The sequence below is a fragment of the Musca domestica genome, unplaced genomic scaffold (assembly GCF_030504385.1).
Source record: "Musca domestica strain aabys unplaced genomic scaffold, Musca_domestica.polishedcontigs.V.1.1 19, whole genome shotgun sequence".
Lineage (NCBI taxonomy): Eukaryota > Metazoa > Arthropoda > Insecta > Diptera > Muscidae > Musca > Musca domestica.
Genome location: NW_026712245.1, coordinates 4,374,369 through 4,396,869, shown reverse-complemented (window position 1 = coordinate 4,396,869; position 22,501 = coordinate 4,374,369). Strand labels below are relative to the sequence as shown.

General features: G+C 34.8%; 1 protein-coding gene and 1 long non-coding RNA gene across 3 annotated transcripts in view; one reads left to right on the top strand and one right to left on the bottom strand.

The window, feature by feature from the left end:
- LOC101888655 (receptor-type tyrosine-protein phosphatase N2) overlaps nt 1-22,501 on the top strand; it is a 206,177-nt gene that overhangs the window by 144,318 nt on the left and 39,358 nt on the right. The window lies entirely within an intron of this gene.
- The window catches only part of LOC131801977 (uncharacterized), a 210,281-nt gene continuing 194,357 nt past the window's right edge, over nt 6,578-22,501 (bottom strand). Inside the window, exon 4 of the long non-coding RNA XR_009341992.1 lies at nt 6,578-6,906. This is a non-coding gene — a long non-coding RNA (uncharacterized LOC131801977). The remainder of the gene's footprint in view (nt 6,907-22,501) is intronic.

Here is a 22,501-nt window from a genome sequence, read left to right as displayed (position 1 = left end):
TTGATCTAGGATACTATTTTCTAAGAAAATATTGGTGGAAACGAACACAGGTTTGGGAAGATAATTTGCCTGAAAACAAAGAAATAAAAAATAGCAATGATAAATAAACCCTTTAATAGATATGCGAACGCCATCTATATATGAGCCAATTGCAATGAACTTTCTAATCTGATAGATATAGAGGACTTCATCTAAGCGTGGAAAAGCTGTCAATATTGTAATAATGTCAAGCTATATCTACGTTTCGTAGATATGAAGACATTATCTCTCAGTGATCACAGTCTAAAGATAAAACATATATGAGGAAGCCATCTACCTTTAAAAGGTTTAACGAGATAGATCTATATTATTAAATATATACGTGCCAACTCCATCTGTGAAAAATGAGGGCGCCATCTACTTGTAAGAAATTACACAAGAACGCCGTGTTTTCTTCATTTTAAAAATTTTGCCGAGATTATACCATATTTTTTGTTTGTAATAAACACACCATCTATTTTCGAAAAATCAGAGCGCTATCTACCTGCAAAAAAGTTGTCACGATATATGAATGCTTCGGTAAACATGACAACGCCATCTTCTTGGGAAAAAGATTCTCAAGATATATCTATGTTTTATTCATATAAAGATTTATAAAATATTTCAAAAAGACCAAAAATTTCGTTGATATGAGAACACAATTTCCATTGCGAAAATTTTCCCATTTTGGTGATATGAATATAATGACGCCATCTAGTATAAGCAATTGTTACGATACATTAACTTTTTAGTAGATATGAGGATGCCATCTTCCTGAGTAAAAATTGTCAAGATGGATCTACGATATTGCCTTTCAAAAAAAAAAAAAAAAAAAAAAAAAACTAAAAAACTATTTTCCGATATATCCCATCTGAAATATGCAATTTCTTGACGAATAAAAAATCCGATTTTTTATATAAAAGCGCCACCTATCATCAGTCTTAGGATAGGTAATGGAAGAAATTTTCATAAAATTGACAACACCATTTATTTGTGGGAAATTTTTCGATATTCGGTAAATAGAATTGGTAGATTCATGCACGCAATATTCTTTCTATAAAAAAATATTCAGATAAATCCATGCTAAGCAGAAAAAAACGTTTTTTTCTTCTGATGAATAATTTGTCGTTATCTTTTATAAAAAAACGCCATCTGCTTTAAAAAAAAATTCCAAAATGATAATATTGGTAGACTTCATCTGCTTTCAAAAAGTATTGTGAATATACCTCGGTATTTGGATAGATATGCAGGCAAAACCATATATTTGTGGGAAAATTGTCGATACTCCTAAAATATAAGTATGAGTTTTGGGTAAATATATGCACGCCATCTTTCTTTGAAAAAATGTTCAGAAAATTGTTGACATTCTGTAAATATAAATAGTAGTTTCGGCATATATATGCCCGATAACTTCCTATTTAAAAAAATATTAGATAAATCCACCCTAAACAGATATAAATATGTAATTTACTGGTGGACAACTTGTCGATACATGCACGCCATCTTCTTGTGGAAAAATGTTCAGACAATGGTTGACATTCGCTAAATGCAAGTTGTAGTTTTTCCATCGTGCATATCTGGAAAAACTACTATTTGCTATTAAAAATTTCATGCTCAATAATTTTTCGAAATTTGTTACATAAAAAGCGCCAATTTTGGTTGACATAAGGATAGGAGATCATATCCTTCAGATAATTGAAAATATATTGCGAATATATATTTAAATAGATATGCGAACACGAGGAAAAAATTATATTTATAATATGGTGACACCATCTAGTTGCGGCGAAATTCTCGATTGTAAAAAATTCCAGAAAAATCTACCCAGATAAGACTACATTTCGTAATAATTGACCTGTCGGGGTTTCATCGACACAAAAGTACCACGTAGTTGTGAAAAATTTTATAAAGAATTTTTTTTTTTATGAACTGTACCATAGTTGGCATTAATTACAACAAATAGTCCATATAAATTAAATTTTCACTAAACGTGCACGAGAACATCATCTTTTTATAAAAAAGGTGTCTAAATGGATGTTAGATTAATATAAAGACACCATATTTTTGTGATAAATATCAAGTTAACTATATAGATGGCTTTAATTGCAGCATATTTTGAAAATAAATTAAATTTTCAAAACAGAAACACGTTTAGGTTGGTACAAGGACTTCACGTTCTTGCGAAACCATTAGGGCTCCATCTTCTTATGAACAAAATGGCAAGAAAGCTTAACATAAGATAGTTGGACGCCATCTTCTGGCCAAAAACTAATGCAGTACTATATGTGGCATGAATAGCATAATTCAGTTTTAGGACTGTACTTAGATACATTTTTGAGTGCCTAAATTCTTGGCGAACACAGTCAGCACAAGGTTGGGGGGGTTAGAATATGTATTGAAGATATTAACTGCAAGATGGCCGGTAAATAAGCGCCATCTATAGTTACGTGCATCTACCTGTTCAAAATATAAACTTCCTCAAGAATCATCAATATTTCAAGATCTTTCTTAAATATCATAAAACGCCATCTATAGATCGATTTCAAGGTACTTCTGTAATTAATTGCAAGCCAAAAACCACATGCCATCTATGGCTCAATTCCGAACAATTTCTACCAATTCGGTCTTTGGCCATTTAATGACACTGAAATATAGGACACTCATTTGAATGACCAAAGGATAATCTCCTATTTCCACCGTCCTAATGATGTAAATGATAATTTTTCCTGTTATAAACCAAAAAAAAAAAAAAAAAAAAAAATAATAATAATAATGATGTCCCCAGGCAAAATTTGGAAAATTCTGAAAAATGATTTAAATCGAAAACAATCCTCATTTCTTTTGTCATAGCACAATTGTAGGGCATTGCTTGTGTCCCTGGCACAGCCACAACCTTTAAAGTTGCCTTTTTTTGCACTTCATATAGTTGGGCGTCATCATTTTTGACATATCAAAGCTGGCCAAATGATAACAGAAGCCATAGCCCACAGGGAAAAAGGAAACATTTCGACACACACACACACACAAACAAACAAGAAGAGGATGTAAGCAAAAAAATGGCAACAATAACAACACAAGTGTTAATAGTGAATATTCACCCTCTGCACAATAGAGCCCCCCAACATCAACACCACCACAACATCATCACAAGTGGGTGTAAATAATTGTAGTCGACTTTCCATGGCATTATGGAAAACATTTTCCTTTTGGCATTTGTTAAGGTGCTGGCATCAGGATTATCTTTTTTTTTCGTTTCTGCTGCTGCAACAATGATTAATGAATGACATGTAGGTGGCACACAGGGTTTTATAATGTCTATTCATGGTAGTTATTTACATTTCAATACATGTATTTGTATGTATTCTAAATACACCCATGCATAGGTATTTATCTTAATTCGGGGTCTTTGTTGTCCTGCTAACACAACAGCAGCAGCATTCATGGCAAAATAATAATGCCATTGTCGTCTCTATTTTGAGTGACAAATCTCGTGGCGCCACATGACCACCACCCCCCGCCCCGCCCCGGAGAACACATGCGTGAAAGAGCAGGTGTGTCAAAGAAAAGGAAAATTGCTTGACGAAACGAAACGACAAAAAAATATAATTAACTTTCATAATAGTCCACATGGCTGGATTCACACAAACTATAATCAATAACTGTCAGTTAAAAAGCTTAGGGGGGGATGAGAAAGATATAATTTTCTGCGAGAGAAATAAGCGACAAGATAATAAAATAAAGAAATATTGGCAAGAGAAGAAATTAAGGAAAATTTATTAGAGCCCAGTGTAATTAAAGTGATACAGTAAATAACTCAATTTCTCACGGACAGAATAAAAGATTTTTTATAGAAACGCAATTCAACCGGATATGTGTGTGGAAACCGTCTTCTATGGAATAAATTGCAATTTTCATCCCAATCGTTTGGAAAATAAGGAAAACCCCTCGCAATCACTTAGACTAGGGGGTATCTTCATATATTAATTTTTTTTTCAAACTATCACCCTATATTTCAAAGAACGTGGAAGAGAGGGATCTTGCCCGCTCTATTTAGGTTACATTTTTCAAGAAGGTTACATTTTTCGAAACAGATCCACGTATCGGCGAGGCTTTGTCATCGTCTAAATCAACGTTAATAAATATTAGGACGCCATCTTCCTTTCAAGAAAGATCAATTACACTATAGATGTTGTTAATTTGGACATATAATACAAATATGTTGTGATGGGTACGACGACATCATAACCTTGCGAAACTTTTGATAGAGATAGATTCACATTTCTGTATATAAGAGGGCAGTATCTACCTTTGACAAAGTTGTATAAATGAACGTTAAATACTCCTAGATATAAGGACACAATCTCTCTGCGAAACTTAGCAACTTTGTGGAGGTTGATCTGGGATACTATTTCCTTTGGACCTATTTGTTTGGAAATATTGTAAACCATTCCCTGGAGAAAAATTAGTCATTATAAATGAGCTATTTAATAGATGGATAGATAGTTAAATGGGAGCGCCATCTACATGTGAAACAATTACCAATTAAGTTTCTCGTTTGATAGATATGAGGACTTCATTCCTTTTTGAAAAAAATTGTCAATATAGGAATAAATGTCAAGGTAGATGCACGTTTTGTAGATATGAGGGCATTATCTATCAGCGATCCAAAGATAGAAGCATATATTTAAGACGCCATCTACCTGTAAAAAAGTTGCACCATCTACTCGTAAAAAACTACCATGTTACATGGGCGCTTTGCATAATGACGCAATTTTCTTGAGAAAACATTGTCAGAATAGATTTTTAATATTAGTGCAGCAGCACCCTGTAAAAAAATTCCGATTTTGAAAATATATATTGCAATTGACGAATGTAGAAAAGGCAATTAGATAGAAGCATATATGAGGACGCCATGTACCTGTAAAAAAGTTGCTAAGATCCAGGGGCACATAACACGTTTTAGTCGGCATGAGGACGCCATTTTCTTGAGACTTTGTCAGAATAGATCATAGATATGAGTGCAGCATCATTATAAATTTCCGTTTTTGAAGATATAAGCAAATTGACGAATGTGAAAAAAGGCAGATATGACGGCGCCATCTTCCTGCAAAAAAGTTGTCGAGATAACTCCATACTTTGTTAACTATTAATCATATCATATACTTGCGAAAAACGATGGCGCCATCTACTTTTAAGAAGGTTGTCACGATATAAGGCACCATAAAAACTTGTCTAGATAGACGAACTGTAGATAGTAGGACACCATATTCTTGTCAAAAATAGAAATTGTAGTATAGATGGCGTGAGTAACATTACATAATAAAAATAATTATAATTCAGAGCAAAATCAGTTTTTGGTAGGTACAATAACTACATCTCCTTAAGAAGCTATTTTCCAAGACAGATCAACGTTTCGAGAATATAAAAAATACTCAAGACAAATGAACATTAGATAGCTACGGCAACGCCATCTGCTTGTGAGAAGATGTAATCTACATATGTTGAAAATTAATTGACTGACACATGGTTTGCATTTTATGAGGATTTTGTTATTCAAAATTTTGACCCTTTGCTGGGGAGGTACCAGAAGGAGTGGTCTGCTATACTCCATCATTACACCAGACTTCGTAATGAACGAAATAGCGGGCACATGTAGTTTTACATATGAAAACGTAAATCTATCTCGACAAAATCTTAAATCCAGAGGGCGTGCTAATATTTTACGTAATAGGTGCTTCTTTTTACAATTTTTCTCAAAACAAATTACGTTTTGATCTAGTATCTACTTATTGAGTATACGACCCGATTTTTTTTCAACGAAGATGAAGCCCTTTATATCAACCAAACAAGAGTTTATTTTTATAAAATTTTCCATGGAATTGGCGTGCATGTGGATCAGTCCTGAAAGGAAACATTTTTTTGAAAGAAGATGGCGCTTGAGTATACCTCCCGATTTTTTTCAAAGTAGATGGAGCCTACCAAACATGAGTCTATTTTTATAAAATTTTCCATGAAATTGGCGTCCTTAAAACTGGTCCACAATGTGGATCCGTCCTAAAAAGAAACATTTTTTGAATGAAGATGACGCCATCATCTCCGCGTTAACATTTGTTCAAAAAAACATGGTATCTTCAATCTTATTGACTGAAATTTTGACCATTTTTTATAACTAGTTGTAGGTGATGTCATATTTACCGAACAATTTGCTTCGCACATAGATGACGCCCTTATATATCAAATATAACTCTATATCAACCATTTTTCATATTTATATGGCGTTCTCGTTTCTAAAATATCACACTCTATTAATCATAGAATTGAGTCTCCATATCAACTATAATATGAAACTAACTCACTTCATCCGTACTAAATTTTCCTGCAGAAAATACAACTTAGCAAGGCTAATTTTAAGTTTTTCAATGTAGAACTCAATTCAGCGGGGCTGAATGAAGTTTTTTGATCTGAAAATGAAATTCCACAGACTGAATTAAAGTTTTCATAAATGTCCTTTAAAATTGTTTGACATCACGCAAAAATTTCATAAATTCTCCCCCAAATTTAATGCAAACAAATTGTCAATAAGCATAACTCTCAGCTCTAATGAAAACAGCTTCAAAAAGCCAATTAAGGTTCACAGCATCGTAATACAAATGTAGCGGGGAAATTGTAATATTTGATTGCCTGTGGCCAAAACAATTTGTGAACAATAGAACTTGAAGAGATTTTTTCCAAGCCTCAATAAGTCAACTTACCATTTAGTTATGGCTTCTCCAATTCAACAAATCAATTGGGGTCAAGAGAATGAATGGATGGCTGAAAGAAACAAACAGCTGGCAAACAAACTTGGCCAACAACCAATCATCAAACAGGCAACAAACGAACCGCGAACTGTAAAGAAAAAGAAAAAAAAAAACGGAAAATAAAAATATTATCCAATTAGTTTGTCACAGCAACGGGAAGGAGAAGGGTAGGGGAGAAAAGGACATTTTAGCAAGTTTTATGTGTAGGTAAATAAAGGTCCTGCCACTTCTATCTCTCTCTTTCTCTCTAACCACGAATATGGACAGCCATTCGCCATGTCCTGTTATGAAATCAATTAAAGTTAATTGATTATAAAATGTCTCTATTTAAACTTTCTCCCTTCATTTGAGGAGACTTAGCGCACACCAACACAGATGCATACACACATACATTCATATATTTGTTCTCCAAAGCCCAGTTAAAGAGAATATTATTTTTTTTTACTTGTCCACGGCCATGATTCATTTCTATCGTTTAGTCCGGACAAAAGACTCAACCGAACGTGACAAAAATTAATTTTTGCCCGCCACATGGGGAAACTCTACAACATTTCCCATAACAAATGACAGGACTAGTCAAACGATGGGTTGAAAGGGAATTGAAAAAGAGAAAAACAAAAAACAAAAAGTACGTTTAAATGGAAACGATGAATTGTCCAACGACTCAAATGAAATGAAACGTTAAAGGCTGCTCGCCATTGCTGGCCATACAAAAATGCAAGGCCATTGTTTAACCCTAAGGTATTACGGAGGGGCTTAAAGCGGATTAATATTTCTACACAAGAAACAAAATTCTGAACACAGATTGAATTTTCCATGGGAAAATTTTCAATTCTAGACTTTCCATAGGAAAATTTCAATTCAGGGGGGTTGAACGAGATTTTCCCATAAAAAAAATTTTAATTCAGCCCGGCTGAATGGGATTTTCCCATAGGAAAATTTCAATTCAGCCCGGGCTGAATGGGATTTTCCCATAGGAAAATTTCAATTCAGCCCGGGCTGAATGGGATTTTCCCATAGGAAAATTTCAATTCAGCCCGGGCTGAATGGGATTTTCCCATAGGAAAATTTCAATTCAGCCCGGGCTGAATGGGATTTTCCCATAGGAAAATTTCAATTCAGCCCGGGCTGAATGGGATTTTCCCATAGGAAAATTTCAATTCAGCCCGGGCTGAATGGGATTTTCCCATAGGAAAATTTCAATTCAGCCCGGGCTGAATGGGATTTTCCCATAGGAAAATTTCAATTCAGCCCGGGCTGAATGGGATTTTCCCATAGGAAAATTTCAATTCAGCCCGGGCTGAATGGGATTTTCCCTTAGGAAAATTTCAATACAGCCCGGGCTGAATGGGATTTTCCTATAGGAAAATTTCAATTCAGCCCTGGCTGAATGGGATTTTCCCATAGGAAAATTTCAATTTAGCCCTGGCTGAATGGGATTTTCTCATAGGAAAATTTCAATTAGCCCGCGCTGAGTGGGATTTTCCCATAGAAAAATTTCAATTCAGCCCGGGCTGAATTTGATTTTCCAATAGGAAATTGTTATCCATCCATTCGTTCTAAGGGTTAAAAATGGCTAATAAATGCATATACCCATTGAATGCTGCTGGGAGATGAACGGCAAGCATAAATCCACTGGCTGTTTTCGTTTTTGCGCTTTCATAAAACTAATAAACACTCAGTCAAGCGGACTGCACAGAAAAAGAGAAAAAAAAAACGCCATGACTCTATGAACTTTGAACAACACAACGAATATCCTGGCATTGGATGTAACAGGGCTAGTAGGTAGTGATAACTGATTGTCATGTGCGAGCTGATGATGGCTTTGCCAAATCCCCACAAACCCCCCACATATAACCACCACAACACACAAGCGTTTTTCTCCCATGTCCTGTAATACCACCAGTTGACATATTGTTGTCTCCCACTTGGCGTCTCTCTCTTTTTGCCTTCGTCTTTTTTTGCCCAACAATAAGCCAGCAAATAATATGGACATGTTTAATGGCAACAATGGCCAAGTTGTGATAAAACTCTCTCATAGATGACATTCTGAAATATTGGCCACCACCAAAGGAGAAGATGGAGGAGGAGGTAGGATGAAAATAGGAAATTTATTAAACAAAAACCATTAAAACCTAAGCGATGTCAGAGGATGGAAACTTCCTCTGTTTCCGGAGCAACACCTGGGCCTGGCGTGCTTGGGTTAATTTCTTAATTAACCCTCAAAATATGGAGACAAATGGGAGCAATAAACGGAAATTGGTAAACAAGTGTTACAGCCGTTGCAGAATTCCTTGGGATCTAATTAATTTAGATAAGTTTTGTTGTGGGAGGAGGTTCAGGAAAAGTTTATTTATTAGTTGTTGATTCAATTAGTTTTGTTCCCTCTCACAAGAAAAATAAGGTATTGGGAGAGATGCTAGGAAAGTTCCCACAGCTTGGATGGGGATATAGATTTTGCAGCAAATGTTATGGAAATGGAAATTTTTTTTTAGGACTGATTAAAGTTTAGATATTTGTTTATTACTGATATTGAGTGAAAGATAGGAATATTAATTGAAATGAGAGCCTAGAAATTATTAGTTTTCATTTTTTTTTTTTTTGGAAAATGTTAATTTATTTGGTATTTAAAGTATATTTAATATAACCAAGTTTTCATCCAGAATATTCCAGCTCGATAGCTTGATTTGGTCACAGGGTCACAATTTATATGATGAAGTCTAAATAAAAAATACAAAATACTAAAAGCTTGGTTTATGAAGAAGAATTCTTATGTGTGTGTGTGAATGTGTGCAGATATGTCCTACTAGTACTATGTACTACTACCTCTATGGAAATTTAGGAAAACCTTGAAAAAATATTCAATAATTTTTTCTAGTAAGTTCTTGAAAAAAAAAACACGGAAGTCATAAAAATACTCATTATAGCCAGAAAGTTCTTAAAATAATTGTATAAGTTTCAGACTGACCTGGTAAGAGGTTTTTTAAAAATACAAAATTTTGAAGGAAAGTCCCTTAAAAAAATTTCTAGAATGGCAAGGATTTTTTCTAGGAAGTTCTGGAAAAAAACACGATGTTCCATAGTCTATTTTTTAAGACTTTGAGAAAATATTCTTAAAACCACTTGATTTTTTATGTAGTTCCTGAAAAAATCAGAATTTTTTGAAATAATATTCCTATCCAAGAGACATATTTATCCCAAGAAGACCTTGCAAATACATTCATAGAAATGTTTCTATGAAAAAATATGCCCGAATTTTTCTAGCAAGTTCTTAAATAATTCTTAAAAAAGAATCAAGGAAATACCCGATTTTGGGTCGGGTGGTCTTAAAACAGTTCTCTACAAATTCCAGAATTTGCTTCAGATAGACCCAGTAAAAATATTTGATTTTTAACTAAGAATTTTTTTAAAATATACGCAATTTTTGATAGCAATTGAATGTTTTTTCTAGGAAGTTCTTGAAAAAAAAAAAAAAAATACAAAGCAGTCATAAAAATACAAACATTTTTTGCCAGGAGTTCTGCTTATTTTTTTTGATACCCTCCACCATACATAGTAAAATTTTAAGACGATTTAGTCCGTCCGTCCGTTTGTTGTAATCACGCTAGAGTCAAAACGAATAAAGATAGGAAGCTAAAATTTGCACAGATCTGTTTTTTGTCCGCAGGCAGGTCAAGTTCGAAGATGGGCTATATCGGTCCACGATACCTATATTCTGTATTTTTTAAGATTTTAACAGTATCTTTAATGGATTGAATTTTTTTGAAAATTTCCTAATTCGTCCGAAATGGCGGAGGGTATTCAAAGTTCAGCACGGCCGAACTTACTGCTTTTTTATTTGTTAATATAGACAATACTTGTCGAAGAATACTTTGAGTAATATATTCTTAAAGTCTCTTGGTTTTTATGTAGTCCTTGAAAAACAAACAGTATTTTTCTATGGAATTCCTTGAAAAAAATATCCCTATCTAAGACACATGCTTTACCCAAGAAGACCTTGTAAGTACATTCTGAGGAATCCATGATTGTTGATAGAAAGTTCGTAAAAACTTCATAATTTTTGTCAGTAAGTCCATGAATTATATTTTAAAAAAATCCTAAAGAAAGACCTAAAAATTCACGATTTTTGGTATGAGTAACCTTGGATATAATTTCCTAAAAAATCGGCAAATTTTTATCAAGGAGCCCATGCAAAAGTTTTATGAATGTCCACAACAACCTTATAAAAATTATCGTAAAAATCCACTAGTTAAAAAAATCCACTAGTTATACAATCCAGAATCTGCTAAGGAACTCCTGAACCATCCATGATTATTGCTCAGGAACACCTTTGAAAGTGTTCACGAAATGAGAGTTCTAAAAAAAAAACATGCACGATTTCGGGACAGAAACTCCTTCACAAAGCATCTAACACAGCTAAAACTTAATTTAAATGGGACTGTAGCAAGTCAAAATATTCTTGAAAATTATTTGCCACAAAATTCTACTATAGATTCTAGAAGAAGTCAAGCCAAATCTTAAGTAAACGCCAGGAATTCATATACAATAAAATATATATTTTAGGGTTGAAATTTTCATTAAAAGGTCACGGGTGTGCAGCAAAGCCGTGGAGGCCATAAATGCCCTTGTTAAAATAATGGGTTTTCTAAAAACAATTATTAAAAAAAAGTAATAGTATTAACCAGTAAAGAAAGTCTTAAAGTCGGGCGGGGCCGACTTTATGATACCCTACACCACTTTGCTAATTTAGTAGAGCTCCACATAACAATTAAAAGTTTTTATGGGAGAATTAAATTATACAAGTTATGAATAAAATTATAATTTAAAATTCAAAGGACTAAATATGTCAAAGCATTTGAATATTTTAAATTGGGACATGTAATACCTATTTGGTGCACAATTAATTTGAAATCGTATAAAGATATATATGGGAGCTATATCCAAATCTGAACCGATCTCGATAAAATTTGGCAAAGACATTTCTGAGCTGTATTTGATATATTTCCCTGAATATTGTTGTTGCGGAGTGCATATTACGGTTGTGGGTAACAAATATAACAAATCGGATGAACAATATATATGGGAGCTATAGCTATATCTGAACCGATCTTCCCCAAATTTGACATACTAGCTTGTAGACGTAAGTGCCGAATTCCATCCCATTTTGACAAATATTAGACGTTGGGTACACAATAAAAGGTAAATCGGACGAAGTTATATATGGGAGCTATATCCAAATCTGAAGCGATCTCGATAAAATTTAGCAAATGCTTTTCTGAGCTGTATTTCCCCAAATATTGTTGTCACAGAGTGCATATTACGGCTGCGGAGGACAAAAATAACAAATCGGATGAACTATATATATGGGAGCTATAGCTATATCTGCACCGATTTCGATTAAATTTGGCATACTTATTTTCAGGCCTAATTTGGTTGTATGTGCAAAATTCCTTACTATTCGGACTGATATTACACGTTTGGTGCCAAATAAAAGCAAATCGGGCGAAGATATACATGGGAGCTATATCTAAATGTTGACCGATTTTCTTCAATTTCAATAGGGTTCGTCCTTGGGCCAAACAAATGATCTGTGCAAAACTTCACTGGAAAGGGCAATAAATGCCAACTGTACTTTGTTTACAAAAATACATAGATAGAGGGATGGACAGAGAGACGGGCAGACAGACGAACGGACGGACATGCATAAATCGACTCAGAATGTGATTCTATGCAGATCATCGAAAGGAACTATGGGTCTATCTCGTTTCCTTTTGCCTGTTACAAACAAATGCACAAAGACATAATACCCTGACCACCTTTTGGTGAAGGTTATAAAAAGCAAAAACTTCAGCTAAGTTCAGCCGGGCCGCTTAGGAAGGAATTTGAACATTTTCAAAAAATTCCATCCAAAAATATCGCTCAAATGAAAACCGTTATATGAGGCCATACAAAGACGAGGATTTTCGGCCATAGGCTGAAGTTTTGATTCCGAATTTCAAATAAAAAATGTCAAACAATTACGGTGAATAATGTCGCAAAAATCATCAAAATACCGAATATCGGAAGGTATAGTTGTATGGGGGCTATACGAAGACCTGTATAATATATATATATTTTTTTCATAGGCTGTAGTGCCCATTACGACCTGCAAATACGAAATTTGAAACAATTTCGGTCCATAATGTTTCTTAAATCATTAAAATACCGAATATCGGGAGATACCGTTATATGGGAATATACGAAGACATGCCTGAACAATTTTCTGTCATAGGTTGTAGTACCCCTTAAGTTCATCCAATACAAAATTTGAAACAATTGCGGTGAAAAATGTCGCTAATATCATCAAAATACCAAATATGGGGAGGTATTGTTATATGGGGAGGACGAATGTAATTCTGATTCAAATCTCCATCTGTCAACCATGAAACTTTACAAAAAAAATATTAGAAAATAAGTGTCTCACAATCTATTTTCAAACAGCATAATGCATCAATAAGCTATAGTCCCTCATTGATACAAAACAAATCCTTTAAAATTCCATTTCAGCTATGTTTTCGTAAACACTTACAATTTTTCAATCCCTGCAAAAAAATATTTTCCTTGAATTCATTACGAAAACAATATATGTGCCGTAGAAAAACTCTCGCCGAATCACGTTTTATTACGAAACGAAAAAACAACAACAAACTAAATCCCTGGTCCTTTTTGAGCAAATAACCGAGCACACAACAACTCAGCAGCACCATTGTCACCATCGTCGTCATCATCATCAGCTCCATGGCATGGCAGTCATCATCACTGTGACCCAAAGGCATGTGGCATGATTTGCAATGCGGTATGTTGCATGATCACGCTTCGCAGTGGTCCGATTATGCACAATTTGGTATTTGGAATGCAAATAATTCCGCTTGGTTGGTGGTGGTGGTGGTGTGTCACACAGCCGGCGAGAGAGACGCCAACTGGGCTAGCGAGCAAGCGAGGGAACTAGCTAGCTAGCAATGATGCCATGAATGGCGTTGTTGTTGATACTCCAGCTGTCAGTTGCTAGGTTAAATCGGTTGGTGGTCCTCTCCTATTTCCATGGGGAATGTGCAAAGTGTGGTCTCCGACACACACACACACACACATACACACTCTCACACGCATGCATCCCTATCCTTGCCCAAGAAGCAACAGCATAAATGGAATATTTCCAACTCAAGTGAAATTCCCGCAACAAACCATTTGTTTGTTGGAGTATTTCCGTTTCCTTTGCAAAACCTTTCGCATGTGAAGCCATGAATGTACGTGCGTGTGTGTGCAGCAACAAATACAATAAGCTTGAGAGTGTGTGTGTATGTGATATCGTCGTCGTCGTTGGCACAGTTTCAATATGCAAAACAATTGCTGTCGTTTAAAACACACTCGTATTTCTTTGTTGTCCCTGATTGCGAGGGCTGTGGGTGTGACTGGCTGGTGGACGGAGAGACGAAGACAAGCAGGTTCGGGTGGTTTTTACACCACTTATTCTTGGTCAAAGTACTACTCTTGTGTGATAGGTTAAATGGGTTATTTTTATTTGTTTACCGAGTGTTTTTGTTGTTGCTGCTGCTGTTAAGGCGGCAGGCGTCCACATAAATTTTAAAATAATTTGCCATTACAGAAGTGGATGAAGAAGTGTGGCTGGTGCTGCTGCTGCACCATAAAGAACTCAGAAACTGGCAGAAACAAAAGAAATGTCATAAAAATTGTTTAAAGAAAATATTGTTTTAAATGACATGAATTAATTATGACCCAAGAGAGAGAGAGATACAGAGACATATTTTTTCTGGAATTTATATTGTTGACTTACACATATTTTTTAATTATTTTAGAGACAAAAAGATTTATTTAATTTATATAAGAATTTAAAAAAGGAGTTTTATGGAGTAAAAAATTGTAGGTTATAAACGTGATTTAGAGAACTCAAAAATCCATGGGTGTAACCAGTAAGAAAGTCTTAAAGTCGGGCGGGGCCGACTTTATGATACCCTACTCCACTTTGCATATTTAGTAGAGCTTCACATAACAATTAAAACTTTTTATGGGATAATTAAATCATACAAGCTATGAGTACAATTATAATTTAAAGTTCAAAGGGCTATATATGCCGAAGAATTTGTATCTTTTTAATTGAGGTCTATATTAGCCATTTGGTGCACAATTAGCTTGAAATCGGATAAAGATATATGGCAGCTATATCCAAATCTGAATCGATCTCCACAAAATTTAGCAAAGGTATTTCTGGGCTGTAATTGATGTATCTCCCTGAATACCGTTGTTACGGAGTGCATATTACGGCGGTGAGGAACAAAAATAATAAATCGGATGAGCAATATAAATGGGAGCTATAGCTATATCTGAACCGATCTTCACCAAATTCGACATACTAGCTTCTAGACTCAATTCAGTCGTAAGTGCCAAATTCCATCCCATTTGGACTCGTATAACACGTTTGGTGCACAATAAAAGGCAAATCGGACGAAGTTATATGTGGGAGCTAAAACCAAATCTGAATCGATCTCGATAAAATTTGGCAAATATATTTCTGGGCTATATTTGATATATTTCCCTGAATATCGTTGTTACGGAGTGCATATTACGGCGATGGGGAACAAATATAACGAATCGGATGAGCAATATATATGGGAGTTATAGCTATATCTGAACCGATCTTCTTCAAATTTGACATACTAGCTTCTAGACTCAATTCAGTCGTAAGTGCCAAATTCCATCCCATTTGGACTCATATAACACGTTTGGTGCACAATAAAAGGTAAATCGGACGAAGTTATATATGGGAGATATATTCAAATCCGAACCGACCTCGATAAAATTTAGCAAAGTTATTTAAGAACTGTATTTGATATATTTCCCAAATATTGTTGTTACAGAGTGCATATTACGGCTTCAGAGGACTAAAATAACAAATCGGAAGAACAATATGTATGGGAGCTATAGCTATATCTGAACCGATCTTCACCAAATTTGACATACTAGCTTCTAGACTAAATTCGGTCCTAAGTGCCAAATTCCATCCACTTTAGACAAATATTAGATGTTTGGTGCACAATAAAAGGTAAATCGGACGAAGTTATATCTGAACCGATTTCGATATAATTTGGCAAAGATATTTCTGAGCTGTATTTGATATATTTCCTTGAATATCGTTGGTACAGGGTGCATATTACGGCTGCGGAGGACAAAAATAACAAATCGGATGAACAATATATATGGGAGCTATAGCTATATCTGAACCGATTTCGATCAAATTTGGCATACCTATTTTTAGGCCTAATTTGGGTGTATATGCAAAATTCAATACTATTCGGGCTGATATTACACGTTTGGTGCATAATAAAAGGCAAATCGTACAAAGTTATGTATGGGAGCCTATATCTAAATTTTTACCGACTATCTCCAATTTCAATAGGGCTCGTCCTTGGACCAAACAAATGATTTGTGCAATATTTCATCTTGATCGGGTAATAAATGCGACCTGTACCTTGTTTACAAAAATACATGGACCGACGGACGGACATGCATAAATCGACTCAGAATGTGATTCTATGAAGATCATCAAAAGGAACTATGGGTCTATCTCTTTTCCTTTTGCCTGTTACAAACAAATGCACAAGGAAATAATACCCTGACCACCTTGTGGTGTAGGGTATAAACATTTGCTTAGTTGGGAAAAACCTTAAAATGATTTAGGACTTTAAAACCTCCTTAAAGCTAATTCAAACCAATGTTGTTGGTTTTTTGAACTCCAAACTTCCAAAATAAACATTTCTACAATTGAATTCTCAAAGGGTCCCAACTTTGCCCTTAGTCAGTGGGTTTACCTAATGGACAACAAAAAATATAAAATATTCAAATTTGCTCTTAGACATTGCCCTATGTTGACATATTCCACACTAGAGAACTCATTAATTTTAAATTAGGCCTATGCTAAACATTGCCAGCCCTTCTCAAAAATCCTATATTGAAAATTTTTTCCCTCCAAGGCCTTATTGTTTCAAAACGTGGACATTTAAAACCAATTTTCAGGATTGTCAAAGGACCAAATCGTTGACGTTGGAAACTGAGATCTTAAATTTTAAAAAAGTTGACTCTTTCAGTTTTTTTTTAGGAAAAAAACTCTTCCCCAGTGGAATAATATTGAAAAAATTTTCCTGGCGAAACTTCAAGGCGTGGATTCTTTGATCAGTTCTCAAAGATTCATATATTGAAAAAGTTCCCCAAACGAGACCCAAGGGTCGAATTCATAAACCTATATCGAAAAAGTTACCCTAATCAGACCAACATTGGTCTTATAATAAATATTTTCCGTAGTTTAGACTTACTTCATAGGTCCAAAATGAGGTCAACAAACTCCAAAATATGGATCTATATTGAAAAACGTACCTTAACTGAGATCCCAAGTGTCAAAGCCATAAACCTATTCCAAAACTGAGAATTTAAAGATCCCAAACGTGGACCAACATTTAAAAGAATACTCTCCAAATTCCACCTCGATTGATCAATTGACAATTTTCTGGGGCTATGGAAATGTGGGCTTACCCCGTCAATTTTCTCGAACTGTAAAATCTATGTCTTGAAACCAAGATCTATTTTTAAAAATCTTCTTATTTTCTTAGTTGACAAACGTGGACCATATTGACAAGTTTCTTTTGAACTATGAAGATTTCGATCAATTTTGATAATTTTCTGAAAGAATGAATTTATGGTCTTAATCGTAGACCTACGTAGACCTATATTGAAACTATGAAAATTAGAACCAATTTTGATGAAATTTTTATTCTCAATTTTTTGGGAAACAAGAAAATTTGGACATATATTCAAAAAACTTGGTCTGTATTGACAAATGTTGAAGAACTATGAAAACAATGGTCTAAAAAGTGGACATGTATTGGCAATTTTCTGAAACTAAAAAAACTATGGTCCAAACCGTGTACTGACTTTCTGGATTTTTGGAATCTATGTTCCAACACAGGGCCTGCATTAAATATATGGACATTTATTGACAACTTTTTGGATTTACGTAATCTAGATCCATGGTAAATTTTCTGTAAAAAAGTAGGACCCCATCTTGAAAATGTTCTCCGAATCTGACCTTAAGAGTTTCAAAACTTGGAAAAATTCCTCCAATTTCCAAAAAAAAAAAAAATCTCTAAATTCCAACACCACAGACCTAAACGTCATCAATTCGACCTCAAAAGTCCAAAACTGAAAGAGTCCAAAAGTGGACCCATGTTGACACTTACTAAAAGCGAGATATCTATGACCCAAAATATGGACCCATGTTTCATTTCCTTAATCCGAGGTATATATGGGTTCAAAATGTGTACCTTTATATACAATTACCTTTAACTGATAAATATATGATTTAAGCCATGATCTGAATTGAAAAACTTAGAACGTAAGGTTACAAAACGTGGATCTACATTGGTTTAAATTTTAGATCTATACTGACTACTTTTTATCTGGGGACATCACGCTCCAAGTTGGACTTATACATCTAATTCTTAGGAAAAGAAAAATCTGTGGAACTTATGTGAAAATGTTGAAATTGTAAATTGGGAAATATAAGGTCCCAAATATACACCTACAGTGATATTTTTTTGATTAAAGACTCCGTGGTCCAATGTGAACCTAACATGCTAATGTAAATATATATTGACAATTTTTTACGGAACTGATAATTTGGTGGTTAGAATCTTTTTACTATTGACAATTTATGCAACCAATAACTAAAAAAGACAAATGTTGGCCCTAAAATTTTTTAAACTAATTTTTATAACAACTGACTTCTGGAAATTAGAAATCGTTGATGAAAAACATGAATATTTATGTAAAATTTTCTAGAATAGAGAAATCCATGGTCCTCAAATGGTTATTTTTTTTTTTTTTGGTTAACATCTTCATGTTCTGTCGTGGAACTATATTTTCCAAATGTTCAGAAATCGAGATATGGTCATAAATGTGGCCATGTATTGACAGGTTTTGAAGACTACCAAGTCCAAAACCTCGAACTACATTGACCCCGAACATGGTGGCACTGTCCCACAAAAATCGATGTAACAGGTTTTAAAAGTATCACAGTTCTCTGCAATGTTCTTATATGAATATTTGAATATGCAAAAGTATTTCTACAGAATCAGAATTTACTTCCCCTCTACTAAAATTGAAAAAAAAAAAAAAAAAACAAAAAAAAGAAATACAAATACAATTCCAAAATAGCATATAAATTGAAATTTACTGCTCGTATGATAGTAACAATAATAGAGCATCGTCATTATGCGTAAAAGTAATACCCCCTCTGGCTGGGCTGGAGGTTATCATAATGCAGTCGTTTAGAAATAAAAATAAATCCAGCAAAAAATGCACTCGATTCCTCGATTTTTTTTCCCATACAAAAATCACATGGAATGCAAATGTAATGAACTCTTGGCTCCAGTGCAGATGGTCGGTCATGAGTGTTGAACGCCACAGCATCCCAGCACCAAACTCTTCTAACACATCTCTATGTGGAGTGGTGCTGAAGCATAAAAACGTAACGCCGAGCTCCAACAAAAAGCCAAATATATGCAAAATGCTAAGTGATAAATGGATTTCAAACATGATAAATGCATTTAATGGCAACTCAAACCCGAGCACTCTAACATTCGAACTCTGCACGGGTCGCACCAAAGCCGATAATAGAAAAATTCTCCATATTTAGTATTTGACTGGACCAGTGATTTATGGTGTCTGCATCAGGGCGATAAGAGATGGTGAAAAGGGGTGTGGGGGAGAGAGAGGGAGCGTTGCTAGTCAAATAAGATATTTTTATTTTATAGCCTCAAAGTCAAAACGTTTTGAAAGAAGTGGACATTTTGGCTGTAGAGAGTTTGTGGACACAAAAGTCATCATTAAAATGTCCTCTTTTTTGCCTGGCCAAGAGTAGTTGAGTAAATATAATTTCGTTACTTTTCGCAAAGAAGAGCATCTTGGCATCCGGAGCACTCAATCGTCAAGTGTGGAAAGAATTGAAATGCAGTAATAAAGACATTTTGAGTAACAAGTTTTGTCGAGTACTGCTTTCAAAGAGGGGAAGTCATGCTATTAGTATATGGAAGTTTTTAGATAATGTCGATTTAATTTTGAAAGTGATAAAATTCAATCATTTTGGAATTCTTAATGAAGTAAGAAATGGGATGGGGAAACAGTTGCATTTGGTAAAATGTAAAAAATGTTGGTATTTAACAAGAAAAAAATTCTGGAATTAAACTTTTGATAATAAACTATGACAGGATGGATGCAACATCAAGTAAAGGGACCTTAAGTTTCACCGGGCCAAAATTGTAATAACCTTCACCATGAACTATAACCAAAAGTAGCCTTAAGGGGTTTCAAGAAGATTTACTGACCTGTATGAATCCGAAATACCAAATTTTAGACATTTCGACGGCAAAATGAGGTTAACTCATTCTTAGTGCTAAATATTGGCCGAAATGCGAAAATGTTTGGATAGTATATTAAGTTCGACATTCCGTTTGTATTACATTTTTCAATGGAATTGCCTGAAAATTCACGCCAGGAGTTCCTTGTGAGTACTTTATCTATTTTGATTATTTTAGCCACATTTTTCAATGGAATTGTCTGAAATTCTACACAAGGAGTTCTATGTGAGTACTTTACTCAACCAAAGAGAATAGTCTAAAGAGGTTCACGATATATATAACGGCACCTTCCGATATTTGGTATTTTTATGATTTTAGCAGAATTTTTAATGGATTTTCTTTTTTTGAAGATGTCCTAATTCGTCCGAAATGGTAGAGGGTATTTAGAGTTAGGCCCGGCCGAACTTACTGCTTTTATGAATTTCTGAGCTGTATTTGATATATTTCCCTGAATATCGTTGTTACGGAGAGCATATTACGGCTGTGGGTAACAAATACAACAAATCGGATGAACAATATATATGGGAGCTATAGCTATATCTGAACCGATCTTCACCAAATTTTGCATACTACCTTCTGGACTCAATTCGGTCGTATGTGCGTTTTGGTGCACAATAAAAGGTACATCGGACGAAGTTATATATGGGAGCTATATCCAAATCTGAACCGATCTAGATAAAATTTAGCAAAGGTATTTCTGAGCTGCATTTGATATATTTCCCCAAATAGAGTGCATATTACGGCTGCGAAGGACAAATATAACAAATCGGATGAACAATATATATGGGAGCTATAGCTATATCTGAACCGATTTCCATGAAATTTGGCATGCTTATTCTTAGGCCTAATTTGGTTGCATGTGCAAAATTCCATACTATTCGGGCTGATATTACACGTTTGGTGCACAATAAAAAGCAAATCGGACGAAGATATATATGGGAGCTATATCTAAATTTTTACCAATTATCTCCAATTTCAATAGGGTTCGTCCTTGGGCCAAGCAAATGTTGTTTGGAAAATTTCATCTCAATCGGATAATAAATGCGACCTGCATTTTGTTCACAAAAATACATGGACAGACGGACGGACGTACAGACGGACTGACATGCATAAATCAACTCAGAAAGTGATTCTATGCAGATCATCAAAAGGAACTATGGGTCTATCTCGTTTTTCTTTTGCCTGTTACAAACAAATGCACAAAGACATAATACCCTGACCACCTTGTGGTGTAGGGTATAAAAATGGAGCGGGGTTTGGGCGGAGCTCAAATGAAAGGTCTCGGGGAACACTTTCGGAATATGTGGACCTCTTAGGCAGCAAAGATAATTTCTTACCAAAGGAATTCGAAGTTTCTGATAAGTTATCGGCTAGCTTTGATGAAATGTACTTTTCTAGGTACGTATTTAATAAAATTTCGGCTTTTCTCTGCCAACAGTTAACTATATTTTTCAGAATTTCAAACTGCAAAAGCACAATAAGAATTTACCATTTTGTACCTTCTGGGCCATCAACAAAGGAGTTTTCAAACTAGACCTCCGGGAAACTCGCTCGAATGTGTATAAAGAGTGAAACTCACTCGAATTCGAGCGGGAGTATTTCTGGGTGCAGAAAAAAATCGGGTAAACCGAATTTTTCGATGTCGCTCGAATGGGAGTGACCATGTTTTACTCGTTTTAGAGTGGGAGCAAAATCGAATAGTTTCTACTCTCACTCGAATTCGAGCCGGACCGAAAAAAAATCGAGCAAACTTAATTTCCCGATGTCGCTCGAATAGTATTGAACATGTTTATCTCGTGTTTGAGCGGGAGCAAAATTTGTTCAAAATGCAGAAGATTATACTCTTGCCGAGCACTCTTTTAATTCTTGTCATAGTGTCGTTGTATTTTATTTTTAGGATAATCCGATATTGCTCCAACATCGGAAAGGCTAATATGTATTTGCATCAGTGCCAGGTCAGGTACGAAAATGGACAATATCGGTCCACCTCATGAAGTACCTCCCCCGAAAGGGTCAACATTTTGAATAATTATAACTTTTAAAAAAGTGTGATGTAATAGTCCGATTGTCTTCAAATCAGACACATACAATATTTTTATTAACCCAAGGTCTGGTGTGAAGATGGCATAAATCGGTCCACAACTTCTGGCACCTCCCTCACAAAGTGTCAAAATTTTGAATATCCACGAAGCTCACAAAACACAAACTGAAATCCGATTT